Source organism: Eptesicus fuscus, chromosome 12, assembly GCF_027574615.1.
Source record: "Eptesicus fuscus isolate TK198812 chromosome 12, DD_ASM_mEF_20220401, whole genome shotgun sequence".
In the NCBI taxonomy this organism is placed as follows: domain Eukaryota; kingdom Metazoa; phylum Chordata; class Mammalia; order Chiroptera; family Vespertilionidae; genus Eptesicus; species Eptesicus fuscus.
The window spans coordinates 88,704,271-88,718,078 of NC_072484.1; the positions used below are offsets into that span (position 1 = coordinate 88,704,271).

At 46.0% G+C, this 13,808-nt stretch overlaps 1 protein-coding gene across 2 annotated transcripts in view; it reads left to right on the forward strand.

Moving 5' to 3' along the window:
• Nucleotides 1-13,808, forward strand: part of B4GALT6 (beta-1,4-galactosyltransferase 6) — a 48,968-nt gene that overhangs the window by 861 nt on the left and 34,299 nt on the right. The gene's annotated exons all lie outside the window — the stretch shown is intronic.

Genomic DNA, 13,808 nt, shown 5'->3' on the forward strand with positions numbered 1-13,808 from the left:
TTTCCCTTAGATGCGTGAGATCATGTGATACAAGAAATACACTTATGAGAACCGAAAATGAGACAAGCCATAATGGTTATTTGCTGGGAGGAAAATGAATCAGTCTGTAGTGAGTTTCTTTCTGGGGCAACAGTTCTTTTGAGACCCAATTTCAATGTTGAACATTTCCTTATGTGCACATGTCAGCAATGACATTTCAGTTCTGGGTGGTGGACAAATGGTAGTGATGCAGGTCCGACCCTCTCTGGTTTGGTCCTGGGCATCCTTCAGCGGCGCACAGCTGCTGACTGCTAGTATGGCAAGGCGTTGTCAGCGTCTTCCATCTCTGGACTGTTTCTCTTCCGTCTTCATGGCTGGAGCAGTCCTGTCAATTCCTCTCTGTTGCAGGAATCCACATGGTCTTGGAGTTATTTTCTGAAAATATACAAACATATTCTCGACCAAAAGTTAGTAAAGGAATATTTTCTATAAATTTGACTTGGGGTCCTTTATCATTTTTTTTTTTTTTTTTTTTTGCCCAAATGCTTTTCCTCTGGCTTGTTTTGACACCGTGTGCGCATTATTATTATTTGGCGATTTTCTTAGGTTCAAACACTGTGGGTCTGCTGTTCACAGTGTTTGAACCTAAGGCTGCAGGAGAGGCTGTGCCACGGATGGGGACAGCCTCTCCCACCTGCTAGGGTGACTTCCGAGGTAAAATAAAACTCAAAACAACCATTAGGTGAGGTCGTTTGTGGTTTAATGTGTTCACCTGTTTACCACGTTCCGGCCTTGGGGCTAACATGCACTTTTGTATCATCTGCCCGGATTGGCTTCTGGATGGAACCAATAGCCAGGTCCTCAGCCCCCTCTGGTTGAGAAGGTGCCGGTGTGGCATCCTGATGGGTGAGGAATAGCAACGTCAGGTGGACATCCACACGCACTGTATTTCCAGACGTTCCTGAGTTTTCTGCGGTGGTTGTGTGTTTAATGTCACGCTCCTTAGGACCCGCGTGGCCTCGCCTGTCATTTCTTGTTAGACACGAGTCTTCTCAGCCAGTGTCCCTCCTCCCTCTGACGTGGCTAACCGTGTGCGGCCTGGCACAGTGAGGACGCCTGCAGACCTCCGAGGTGGAATGGTCACCAGGGCTTTGTCTTGTGTGGTTGTAGGCTACGGTGTGGTAGTGCTTTGTGAGGCGGGGGCGGGGGGTGGGGATGGAAGAAGCCAGCCTCATTGAGGTTTTTCCCTTTTCACAATGAAACACGTCATTGACTCCTGAACAAGGGGGTTGACATTCTAATTTATTTCAACACTTCTCAGAGTAAAACAGTATGCACTGAATTACTTTTTTATATCTTACTAGAGGCCCGGTGCACGAAATTCGTGCAAGAGTAGGCCTTCCTTCCCCCGGCTGCCGGCACCAGCTTCCCTCTGGGACCGGACTTTGTCTGGAAGGACGTCCGGTCTAATTAGCATATTACACTTTTATTATTATAGGTTATTTTTTACTAAAGTATAAAGTACGATATTTATATTAGCTCAAGTGTACGCCTTGACTTTTCAGTGTACGCCTTGACTTTTCTTGGTTAAATTTCGGGTTCAGTGAAGATATATAAGCCCAGATGATGCTTGAGAAGATGTAAATCTTGGAAACCTTGATGTATCCTGAAATAGAAGTTTGAGCCGTGACCGGTTTGGCTCGGTGGATAGAGCGTCGGCCTGCGGACTGAAGGGTCCCGGGTTCGATTCCGGTCGGGGGTGTGTGCCTTGGTTGCGGGCACATCCCCAGTGGTGGGGGGTGTGCGGGAGGCAGCTGATCCATGTTTCTCTCTCATCGATGTTTCTGACTCTCTGTCCTTCTCCCTTCCTCTCTGTGAAAAATCAATTAAAAAAAAAAAAGTTTGAGGTCAAAGTTTGAAGAAGTATGAATATTTTAACATGTTATTTCCCTTTAATGCAGCTTTTTGCTCTAGGCTAATTAAAATACTCCTTGAAGCTGTAGTAGAAACGGCGGTGATAGCTCAGTGGACTGAGAGTAGTTAACCAAAACAGTCCGCAGGCTTTTCTTTAAACCCGCTGCCATTTTGGGAGACTTCTCAATGAACTCCTCCTTCTACAGCGTTTTTATTTTCTCAGGTAGCTCTTTAAGGATCGGACGTCTTTAGGGGATGTTATTTATTAGACATTTAACTGCGATATGTTGGAGAACAAGTTTTTTTTTTATACTTAGATAACCAGTTTCTTATTTTCTTTTTTGAGCGACATAACATGTGAAAGGTATGTTACTCAAAAAGCTAACCAAAGGAAATCAGAGTTTCAGCTCTTATCTGATAGTCATCCATTTTTTTGTTAGTGCATTAGTATATTATCTATCGATTCTTAAAATTCAATTGATGCGAAATATGAATACATTTTAAAAAATTTTATGCTTAATGTTTGCCATAGGACAATTACTTATAGCTCATAAAAATTTTGGCAGTTTTCTTAGGTTCAAACACTGTACTGTTTTGATGGGTCTTATAATTTATAACTTTAAAAACTTGATTAAACCTAGCAAGAGTGAAACACAAAACTTACAAAGTTCTCTCTGTTTGTGGAACGGAAGCTACTTCCCAAACCCAGTGTTACTTAGTAGAAGAAAAAAGCCTCGTTATTTGTCTTTTAAGTGTTGGGAACAGCTTTGCGGTGGTCGCGTTTTTGCTGGAAAGCTGGAGTTTTACCATTGGCTGCAAACACTGGCAGTTTTTCTGGAAGTGTCGGGTTCCCTTGGTTCATTTTTGGGAAAATGCAGGGCAGGTACAGAAGTTTAAATAACCATTGCTTGTCAGTTGTTCTTTCCAGTAAAAATAATGTTCCGTGAAAGAGGGAGCTAGTTCAGCTCCCAACCCCTCAGTCAGTTGCAGAATTTGATTTTCTTTCTTTCTTTTTTAAAAATATATTTCTTTATTGATTTCAGAGAGGAAGGGAGAGGGATAGAGAGAGAGAAACATCAATGATGAGAGAGAATCATTGATTGGCTGCCTCCTGCACGCCCCCTACTGGGGACTGAGCCCACAACCTGGGCATGTGCCCTTGGCCGGAATCGAACCTAGGACTTTTCAGTCTGCAGGTTGATGCTCTACCCACTGAGCCAAACCGGCTAGGGCCATAATTTGATTTTCAAAATGTCTCTGGTGCTTTGGTGTGCCGCCGAAATGCTTTCTGCACACTTTCCATTTCATCGTAGATTTCTTATTGATGAGACAGACTCAAAACTAATTAGGTCCTTATAGCTAGTTTATTATAGGCACCTAGAATCTTTTTGAAATAATTCATATTTTAGCCTGGATTACATCTTGAGGCAAAATGTTATGATGACTGAAATATGTGTTGTATGAGAGAGCCCCTTTTATTAATTTAAATAAATGTTGACTGTCTTGTTAAAAAGTTTGTATTAATCTTGTGTCCATCAACCTGCTTAGTAGACATCCTATATGATAAAAGCCTAATATGCAAATTGTCCCCACGGGTGGTTGTTCGACCGGAGGTTCGACCGGTAGTTGGACTGCTTGCTATGACGTGTGCTGACCACCAGGGGGCAGTGCAGAACATGGTGGGCGTCGGTGATGTGGTACTGCCAGCCCTGATGAGAGTGGGACCGCGATGGGATGGTGGAGCAGATGAGAGGGCAGCTCCAGGCCAAGGCAGGTGGGGGCCCATTTGCCCCGCAGAAGGCGACCAGCGGCAGCAGCAGGGGGCCCAGCCCTGATCGGTCACCCCGCAGACAGGATGGTGGAGCAGGTGAGGGGGTGGCTCCAGGCCAAGGCAGAATGCCAGGCAGGGCTGCGGGGCTCGAGGCTGGGGGCCCGAGCTGAGGGGCCCATCTCCAAAGGCCACCCTGAGGGACCCCATCTGTGCACGAATTCGTGCACTGAGCCTCCAGTCAATTATGTTTTCCTGCCTTTTCCACCCGAGACCTGCTTCCTCATGTGCCTTCCCCAGGCTTCCTCTCATTTTAGTTCCTCTTTCTCAGACTCCTTCACCTGGGTTCTTCCCGCCCTCCCTCCCTCTACGCGCCGATAGTACCGCACAGTGGCAGACAGGCAGCAGGTCTGTTTAGTTTTAGTTTCTAACGTTTCCCATGTTGCTCAACAATTCTTTGGCTGTTTGGGCCTTCGTCTGCAATGAGTTCCCCGGACTCGAGGCTCCTGCTTTTAAGAATAATTGGGAACATTTTTCTTGATCGTCTGATCCACGCAGGAAGCGCAGGGAACGTGGTGTTTATGTGATGAACGCTAGTGCTCAGGAGCACTGGTCTGCACACAGCCCTCCCCTGCCCCGCCGTGCCCGGAAGTCCTGGACAGGAGCCCGGGCCCACCCAGCCAGGCAGGAGCCGCCAGCTGCTTCCCTGTCGTTTCTCCCTTTGTGCCTGATCGCAAAAGGTGCGTGAAGCTTCCTCCCAGGGAGCTGGCTGGGTTGAGAATGGGATTCCATTTAGTATGAAAGTGGTTCCCAGTATAACCTCCAGCACAAAGCGCTCATTTCCCCGCGATAGCGTTCTGGGAGCAGGTGAGCCGAGGTGCAGGTCATCCCGCAAACAGGATCAGGGAGCCTCCGGTGGGCCAGGCCTGTGGGGCTGGGAGACAGAGAGGGGACGGAGTTCCTGCCCTCCCGGACGATGGGCTGAGCTGTAGCCAGACCTTAAAGCATGCGGGGGGGAGGGAGGGGACCGGGCAGGATGATGGGGGGCAGTGAGGGCTGCTTAAAGATTTCCGGAGGAGGTGGTGTGGGGAGTGGGTCCTTGCGGATAGATAGGGTTTGTCTGGACCGAATAAGGGATTCTAGTCAGAGGGAACAGCTTGGGGTTCCAGAAAATCGGAGCCTTTCCATCTGGCTACTCCTTACGGCGTGGGGTGCGGAGGGCCAGGCGGGGAAGAGGCTCGGGCTCTCCTGTGCAGCCTGGCGTTCTGGCTGGTGAGGCCCCTAACATTCCGGGCGGAGGAAGCGGGTGCTGGCTCACCCTGCGTTCTCAGAGCTGCCTGTGACCAGAAAGGCGTCGTGGGCCTGTGATCGGGGCAGAGGCCTGGGGAAGAGGTCACCTCCCTGGACGTGGAGCCACTGCTCCTTTGACTCACCTGAGTCCTCGATAGCTGACAGGCTGCTTTCTTTTCTTTTTTTTAAATTGTCACCACTTGTGGATGGTGCGGTTATATATGCAGAAAACCATAAAGACTCTGTCAAAAAACTGCTAGAATTCATAAACAAATCCAGTCAAGTTGCAGGGTGCAAAATCAATATGCAAGAACTGTTGCATTTTTATACACTAGAGGCCCAGTGCACAAAATTAGTGCACGGGTAGGGTCCCTAGTGTCTGCTGGCTGCCAGCCGGGGCCTCCCTTCCCCTGGCCGCCTGCCGCCACCGCCAGCTGGGGCCAGCCGGGGGGAGGGGTCATGGGCGGTTGGCCAGCTGGCTCTGCCCCCTGGTCGAACCCTTGGTTGAGGGGACAATTTGCATATTAAGTTTTTATTATATAGGATAACCATCAGAAGGAGAAATTAAGAAAACTCATTCACAATTGCACCAAAAAGAATAAAATACCTAGGACTAAATTTAACCCAAGGAGATGAAAGTTCTGTACACTGAAAACTATAAGACATTGATGAAAGAAATTGAAGAGGACACTGCCGGAAGCCAATTCCAGCATGTCATAATTGCAAGAGTTTCATCAAAAGGTTGATGGAACTTGGGGACTCAACAAGGGCTGAGTCACATATGTTATCACCTGTTGGGAATGGCTAAAGGCATTTCCCCAAACCTGAAAAGGATGATTGCTTGCTGCCAGACAGCTTAGGGCAGTGGTCGGCAAACTCATTAGTCAACAGAGCCAAATATCAACAGTACAATGATTGAAATTTCTTTTGAGAGCCGAAAACCAACTTCTGCACATGGGCCACGAAGTTTCAATCACACTGTACGTGTGCGCCTGCACGAGGTATTTTGTGGAAAAGCCACACTCATGGGGCCAAAGAGCCGCATGTGGCTTGCGAGCCTCAGTTTGCTGACCACTGGCTTAGGGCATCTCAATCTACTGGTTATTGCCTCCTCCTGGCCAAACACCTGAACAGCCAGAGGTAATCCCCCAATCTGAGTCGCTTCAGTGTATACAAACCCTACCCTTTGATGTGTATATCTCTACCTTGCCTTAGGACAAATTGTGTTAATAAAAAGCAAGGGGTCCTGAGACAAGGAGAACTTAGTTCCTTTAGCTAAGTCTTCTCTGACTCCCTCTAATGCCTTCCAAAATTGTGTTTCGTCTCTGGATTTTTGATTAATTTACGCACAGCCCTTCTCCAGATTGCTGAACCCTTCTAGATGCTGGGTCAAGACCACCATTAGGACACAAATAAATAAAAAGATATTTTGTGTGCATGCAGGAAGAATTAATAAGATGTTATTACCCGAAGCAATCTACAAATCCAGTGAAATCCCTATCAAAATTCTAACAGCATTTTTCATAGAAATAAAACAGTCCTAGAATTTGTTTGGACCCCAAACAGTCAAAGCAATCTTGAGAAAGAAGAGCAAAGCTGTAGGCATCACGCTCCTGGATTTCAAACTCGACTACAAAGCTAAAGTGATGGAAGCAACACGGTATTGGCACAGAAACAGGCACATGGATCGATGGACTAGAGAGCCCAGAAATAAAGCCAAGCATATGTGATCAGTTAACTTCTGACAAAGGAGGCAAGAATATTCAACAGGGGAAGGGTAGTCTCTAATACATGGTGTTGGGAAAACTGGACAGTCACGTGCAAAGAAGGAAACTGGATCTCTATCTTACACCACACACGAAAACGAACTCCAAGTGGATTGCTTGAATGTAAGACCTGAAACCTTGCAAGTTTTAGGCAGGAAGCTCCTTGATATTGGCCTTAGCTATGTTTTTATGGAACTGATTTCAAAGGCAGGAGCAACAAAAGCAAAAATAAGTGGAACTGCATCAAACTAAAAAGCTTCTGCATAGCCAAGGCAATCCATCAACAAAACAAAAAGGCAGGCTACTCAATGGGAGGAGGAGTTTGCAAATCATGTATCTGATAGGGGTTAACACCTAAAATATATAAATAACATCTACAACTTGATAACAACAAAATTCGATTGAAAAAATGGGCAGAGCATCTAAACAGACATTTTTGCAAAGAAGGCGCATAGGGCCAACAGGTACGTGAGAAGGCGCTCCGTGTCACTGATCATCAGGGGTCGGTAAATCAAAACCACGACGAGGTGTCACCTCACACCCGACAGAAGGGCACTTGCCAAAAAGAAGAGCGAACAGGTGCTGGTGAGGGAGTGAAGAGAGAGGAACCCTTGTGCACGGTTGGTTGGAATGCAGACTGGTGCAGCCACTATGGAAGACACTAGTTTCCTTAAAAAATTAAAAATAGAACTTTCATATGATTCAGCAATTCTATTTCTGGGTATTCATTCAAAGAAAATGGAAAACCTAATTCATAAAATATATGAACGCGATGTTCATTGCAGCATTGTGTATGATAGCCAAGATATGAAAACAGCCTAAATGCCCCTTGATAGATGAATGGTTAAAGAAGATGTGGTACATATATGCAATGGGATACTACTCAGCCATAAAAAAGAATGACATGTTACCATTTGCGGCAACATGGATGGCTCTTGAGGCTATTATGCTAAGTGAAATAGGTCAGGCAGAGAAAGACAACTGCTGTATGATTTCATTTATATGTGAAATCTAAAAAAAAAAAAAGCGAAAACCAAACAGACTCAGAGAACAGATGGGTGGTTGCCAGAGGCAGGAGGAGGTTTGGGGGGGTAAGTGAAGTGGGTGAATTGGATCAAGGTACAAACTTCCAGTTATAAAATGTCATGGGGATGTAATGGACAGCATGGGGACTATAGTCAGTAATACCGTGTTGTAAAACTGAAATTTGCTAAAAAAAAATCTTAAATTTTTAATTATAAGAAATAAAATGATAACTGCATAGTAACTGATGTATGGTGATCATTTTGTAATGTATACAAATGTCGAATCACGTGGTACACCTGAAACTAATATGGTGTTATATGTCAACTATACTTCAAAAACAAAACAAAAAAACCCGCCAAACTTTCATCAGTGTTTGGCTATAAAAGGCTTTCAATAATGTCTTTACAGTTGAGTAGTTGTATGGAGTTTGTTTAACTTGATATCTTGATTGTAATATTTGAGGTTTGTTAGTGTTAATATGACTTTACTGAAACCCTGTTATACATATTGCCTTCCTGATAATGAAGGGACTCACTCAGAAATTATGACTTCTAATTATGGTGCAGGTTCCAGTTTGGCTCAGAGAAGGGAAAACTGGACTGGACTAGTATTTTCATTCAAATCAAGAGACCTATGGTAGAGAATCATAAGGTGCCTTGGTTATTGACTTGAAAATACTCTTTGGCTTCGGAAATCTTGGCAATTCCTTTCCCACGCATTGCTCTTCTCTCTCCTGCTTGTGTTGCTGTCATTTTCTTTTCGTGGACAAGTGAGTTGAAATTGGGAGAGGCATTTTAATTGTGAAAACACAGGAAGTTGGGGACGATGGTGGAGCATATAGTTCAGATCGGTCTCGCGTGTATGTTTTCTCGAGATAGGATTCGTAAGTGGATGGAGACTCATTTCACACTCACCTCAGGTACTCTGGAACCGTTAATTTCCATAATTATGTAATGTTTCTGGGGGTTTATTTATAGTTTGGTCTTTTCCTCTGCAATTTCATTAAGTAAATTTCCCTACTGATTCGATTCTGAAACTCGATTGAATTGTCTGCGTTCTTCCTCCCCTGATTCCCTCATTTCCTTCTGGCCCCGCTTTTCTCCCGTGTATTGGGTTATAACTCTTAACCCTTTGGGCTCCGCGCGTCCTTGGAAGAAGCTATGCGTTTATTTTTGGTAAATGCCGGTGAATTACCAGGTGACAGTGCCGATGGCTGCCTGTGGTGGTGCTTTTCATACCCAGATTCAGAATCTCCTGTTTGAGCTGCCAGCTACGTGGACTCTCTCTTGAACTGATGATCTGGTTGGCGCAAAAGAACTTCCGATGTTCAGGGTGCTTTATGCTTCTTCAGGGTTTTGATTTTTATAGAGGAAAACTGCTTGGCACATGGGAGGCATTCGATAAATATTTGCTGAATAAACACGTCTTTACCCTGAACTTCTTTAGTAAGATTATTGGGAAAGTAAAAAAAATAAATAAATTTAATCCTCACCCAAGAACATGTTTCCATTGATTCTAGAGAGGAAGAGAAAGAGAGACAGAGAGAGAAAGAGAGAGAGAGAGAGAGAGAGAGAGAGAGAGAGAGAGAGAGAGACCCATCAGTTGCTTCCCTCCCTCGCGAGCCCTAACCAGGGATGGAACCCGCGACCTAGGCGTGTGCCCTTCCTCCCTCACTGCCTTCATCGGCAGACTGACTGGTCTCGGGGCCTTTCCTCTCTGTGCCTCCGTCTGAGTCTGAGCTTCACCTGCTTATCTCCTTTCTAGATAACTTCCCTGTGGTAATTCGCCACCATAGTTCCCACTTATACTTTTATATGAGTGTCTCCCCAAATTGTATCTCCAGCCCCTCTTTCTTAGCTCCAGCCCTGCGTTTATAAAATTGATAACCGCATGCCAGAATGCCGAACCAGCATGGCCTCCCTCAAAGTCAGCCCTCCCTGTGACTTACTTTTGTTAAGGGACCTGCGGCTGTGTGTCCCAGTGGTTATGGACATGGGTATTGGGATCCGAGGGGGCTGTGTGTGAATCCTTTAGAGCTCAGATCGCTGTAGACTGGCACCTTCTCACTGGACAGAGCTCCATGTGGAAGGGGGTGGGGAGACAGTAATAGCAAATGTGCTTATTTTCTTTTTTAAAATTTTATTTTTATTTTTATTGGTATCAGAGAGAAAGGGAGAGGAGGGGGAGAGAGGGAGATAGAAACATCAGTGATGAGAGAGAACACGCCCCCTACTGGGGATCGAGCCCGCAACCTGGGCATGTTCCCTGACTGGGAGTCCAAAGTGTGACCTCCTGGTTCCTAGGTCGATCGATGCTCAATCACTGAGCCACACTGGCCGGGCCTCAGTTTTCTTTTTTAAAAAAAAAATATATTTTATTGACTTTTTACAGAGAGGAAGGGAGAGGGATAGAGAGCTAGAAACATCGATGAGAGAGAAACATCGACCAGCTGCCTCCTGCACACCCCCCACCAGGGATGTGCCCGCAACCAAGGTACATGCCCTTGACCGGAATCGAACCTGGGAACCTTTAGTCCACAGACCGACGCTCTATCCACTGAGCCAAACCGGTTTCAGCAGTTTTCTTAAGTTGAGAGTGAAGCAGGTTCATAAATCTCTTTCCACACAAACCCAGGGTAGGAGGCCTAGAAGCTGTTGTAAACTGTTGATTTTTTAAGGTTTTTTTTTTGTGTGTGTTTTTTAAGTTGTCCTAGTTTTTCTTCCCCTGGAAAGCAGAATTGGTGAATAAGTTAAATTTCTGTCTCACAATGCAAAGACAGGTAGCAGATGAGCTGCCTTAGAGAACACAGCATGGCCCTGATTAAGCAGGAGTCGTCTGAGTGTATTTCTGGTTGTGCTGAGACTAAAGGCACAGCCGGGGAAGGGTTGCCTGTTAGCTTCTGAGATGTAGTTTCTTGCGAGGAGGAAGAGAAATGTCAGACAAGGGTTTCCTCTCGCTCATTGGCTTGCCAATCGGACCTTACGTTTTGTATTAAGGAGAAGGAGGCACATGGCTACTTGAGTGTGGGCTCACTTCGTTTTATGATGTTTGGAAACCAGACAAGTTAAGCCATTTTGGAAACCAGACAAGTAGGCTTCCCATTTGGAGAGGTCGCTGTCTTGCTCTGCTTTTTCTCACGTTGATCTGATAAGGAGTGAATGCGTTCTTTTGGTCAGTGTTTCACCTTGGTCCCAGGTGCCATCAGTCGTCATTTTTTTAATGAACAGTTTTGTTACCTGGCATTTTGAAATATGTTAGGAACATTTGACTATCATCTTGACTACTTGAGTAATAGTAGCCAAGATGATAGTCAAATTCTACTAATATGGCTACTTGAGTGTGGGCTCACTTAGTTTTATGATGTTTGGAAACCAGACAAGTTAAGCCGTTTTCCTGCTGGTTTGGCGTGGCTCGCAGGGTTGGACACACTGCTTTTTTCCTGTTAGCAGGACTTTCTGCTTAACCGCAGCTTCCTTTCCCAGGGGGTTTGGATCTTTAGGGACTAAGCCCCTGAGGACAATGAACCTGAGGAATGGGACTCAGTTAGCTGTACACTAGAGGCCTGGTGCACGAAATTTGTGCACGGGTGAGAGTGTGTGTGTGTGTGTGTGTGTGTGTGTGTGTGTCTCAGCCCAGCCTGCACCCTCTCCAACCGCTGGCTCCCAACCACTCGCCTGCCTGCCTGCCTGATTGCCCCTAACCTAAGGTCACACGGCGTTTTAAAAAAGTCCCTATTTTTGGAAAGAAGAAAGAATCTTTCCAAAAATAGGGACTTTTTAAAAACGCCGTGGGACGCAGGACAAATTGTTAAAAATCGGGACTGTCCCGCCAAAAGCGGGACGATCTGGTCACCTTACCCTAACTGCTTCTGCCTGCCAGCCTGATCACCCCCTAACCACTCCCCTGCCAGCCTGATCGATGCCTAACTGCACCCCTGCCAGCCCGATTGCCCCTAACTGCCCTTCCCTGCTGACCTGGTTGCCCCTAACTCTCCTGCCCTGCAGGCCTGGTTGCCCCCAACTGCCCTCCCCTGCTGGCCATCTTGTGTCCACATGGGGGTGGCCATCTTGTGTGTTGGAGTGATGGTCAATTTGCATATCATCTCTTCATTATATGGGATGATTTACATAGACTCATAGGCTTCCCATTTGGAGAGGTTGTTGTTTTGCTCTGCTTTTTCTCACGTTGATCTGATGAGGAGTGAATGCGTTCTTTTGGTCAGTGTTTCACCTTGGTCCCAGGTGCCATCAGTCATCATTTTTTCAATGAACAGTTTTGTTACCTGGCATTTTGAAAGATGTTAGGAACATTTGACTATCTTTTTCTATCCCAGATCTTTTCCCTGCTACTTAAATTTGACTTGGTTTCAAGATGTCAAACAATTTTCCTTACATGAAAGGTATGTTCCTTAGAAGTAAAAGCTATATAGTTTCTTAAAACTCTGTTTCCCGGTCACACATCATGCACAAGTGTTCTTACCCGGTCTGTCCTTGCGTAGGCCCGTGCTCGTTCCTGAGGCCTGGGGAGCGGAATTGGCCGGGGCTTAGCCCTCGGCTCGGTCCTGCTACCCCATGGCTGCCTCCTTTTCACAGTCGGAGGCAGAAAAACACTGTAAGGTTCTGACATCCCTGGCCACCAGCTTCAGGTGCGCCTTGGGGATGAAATGATCCAACGTGCTGAAAACCGGTTGGCGCTGGTCATCTATCTGTTGGATGTTTTTTTCCTTCATCGCTTCCTCTGAACTTGAGATCTTGGTTTCGGTGGAATTGCTGAGGTTGGTTTGGCCTTTATTGACCCTTTCCCCACATTTTTGGTGGGCCCGTCTTCCTGTTGTTGTTTTTCTCTGCCTCTTATTTTTTTTGCTCGTAAAGTCCACTCAGGAGCAAAACTGTAATAAAAACACGTAGTGTTTGTCATCCAGGGTAACTTTCAAGCCTAAGCAAGTCGGAGGTAATGACAGGACTGCTTTCCGAGAGGAAGTGGGCGGGCTCTCACAGATGATTGAAGTAGAGCGTCTGTGAACCTGCATTCGTTCCTCTCTCCTGAGCTGAAGGTGAAAGGGAAAGTGTTATTGACTCTTTCTGTGCTCGCTTTATTTACTGTCTGCCCATGTGCGCTTTGAGCACCATCACACGTATGTGAAACGCGGGAGAGGAGGTGTAGGCAGTGCAGGCAGCTCGTCCGCCTGCCCCCTCTTGAGGAAGTAGAACGGGGCCCAGATACGTAGTTGGCGTTTCCAGTTTTTTCATCGGCGTTCATTTTTTTTTTTTGAGGATGTCGTGACCGTTGAGAGGCAGCTTATCTTAAAATTGAAAGGGTCTCTAATGAACTGAGCCTTGCACTTCCTTGGTTTGTCCACGGTAAGGATCCCCTCCCCTTGTCTGAGTGGAGCTTATGATTTGGGGGCTTTGTGAGTATAGCATTTAGAGTAGAAGGGGCTTCGGAGAGCATCTAGGGCAGTATTGACCATTTTATTTTTAAAAAATATTTTTTTTATTGATTTCAGAGAGGAAGGGAGAGGGAGAGAGAGAGAGAGAAATATCAGTGATGAGAGAGAATTACTGATCGGCTGCCTCCTGGATGCCCCCTATAGGGGACCAAGCCCGTAACCTGGGCAAGTGCCCTGACCGGGAATTGAACCGTGACCTCCTGGTTCAGAGGTGGATGCTCAACCACTGAGCCAGGCTGGCTGGGCTGTACTGACTATTTTAGATGAGGAAACTGAAACCCAGTGAGCTGCCCAGGTGATGCGCCAGCAAAGTCCGCACCGGGAGAGAAGAGGGGGCATCTCAGGAGGCAGGGCTTTTTTGTAATCTTTGTCCATTTACCAGTTTCTCCCAAAAAAGAAACTAGGGGCCTATTTTTAAAGCACTTACCACCAAGAATTACACTGACCAATTTTGAAAATGCACACCATGATTTTTGTCTGCTTTTACAATCCTGGTTGGTAGATTTGTGAGTCAAAGGGAGTGTGAAAGTCCAAGTAATTAACTGTAGAGAGAAAGGATCAAAATAGATATTGATTCTAGATAATCCTGCCCCGCGCAGCCCCAACACTTTGAGAA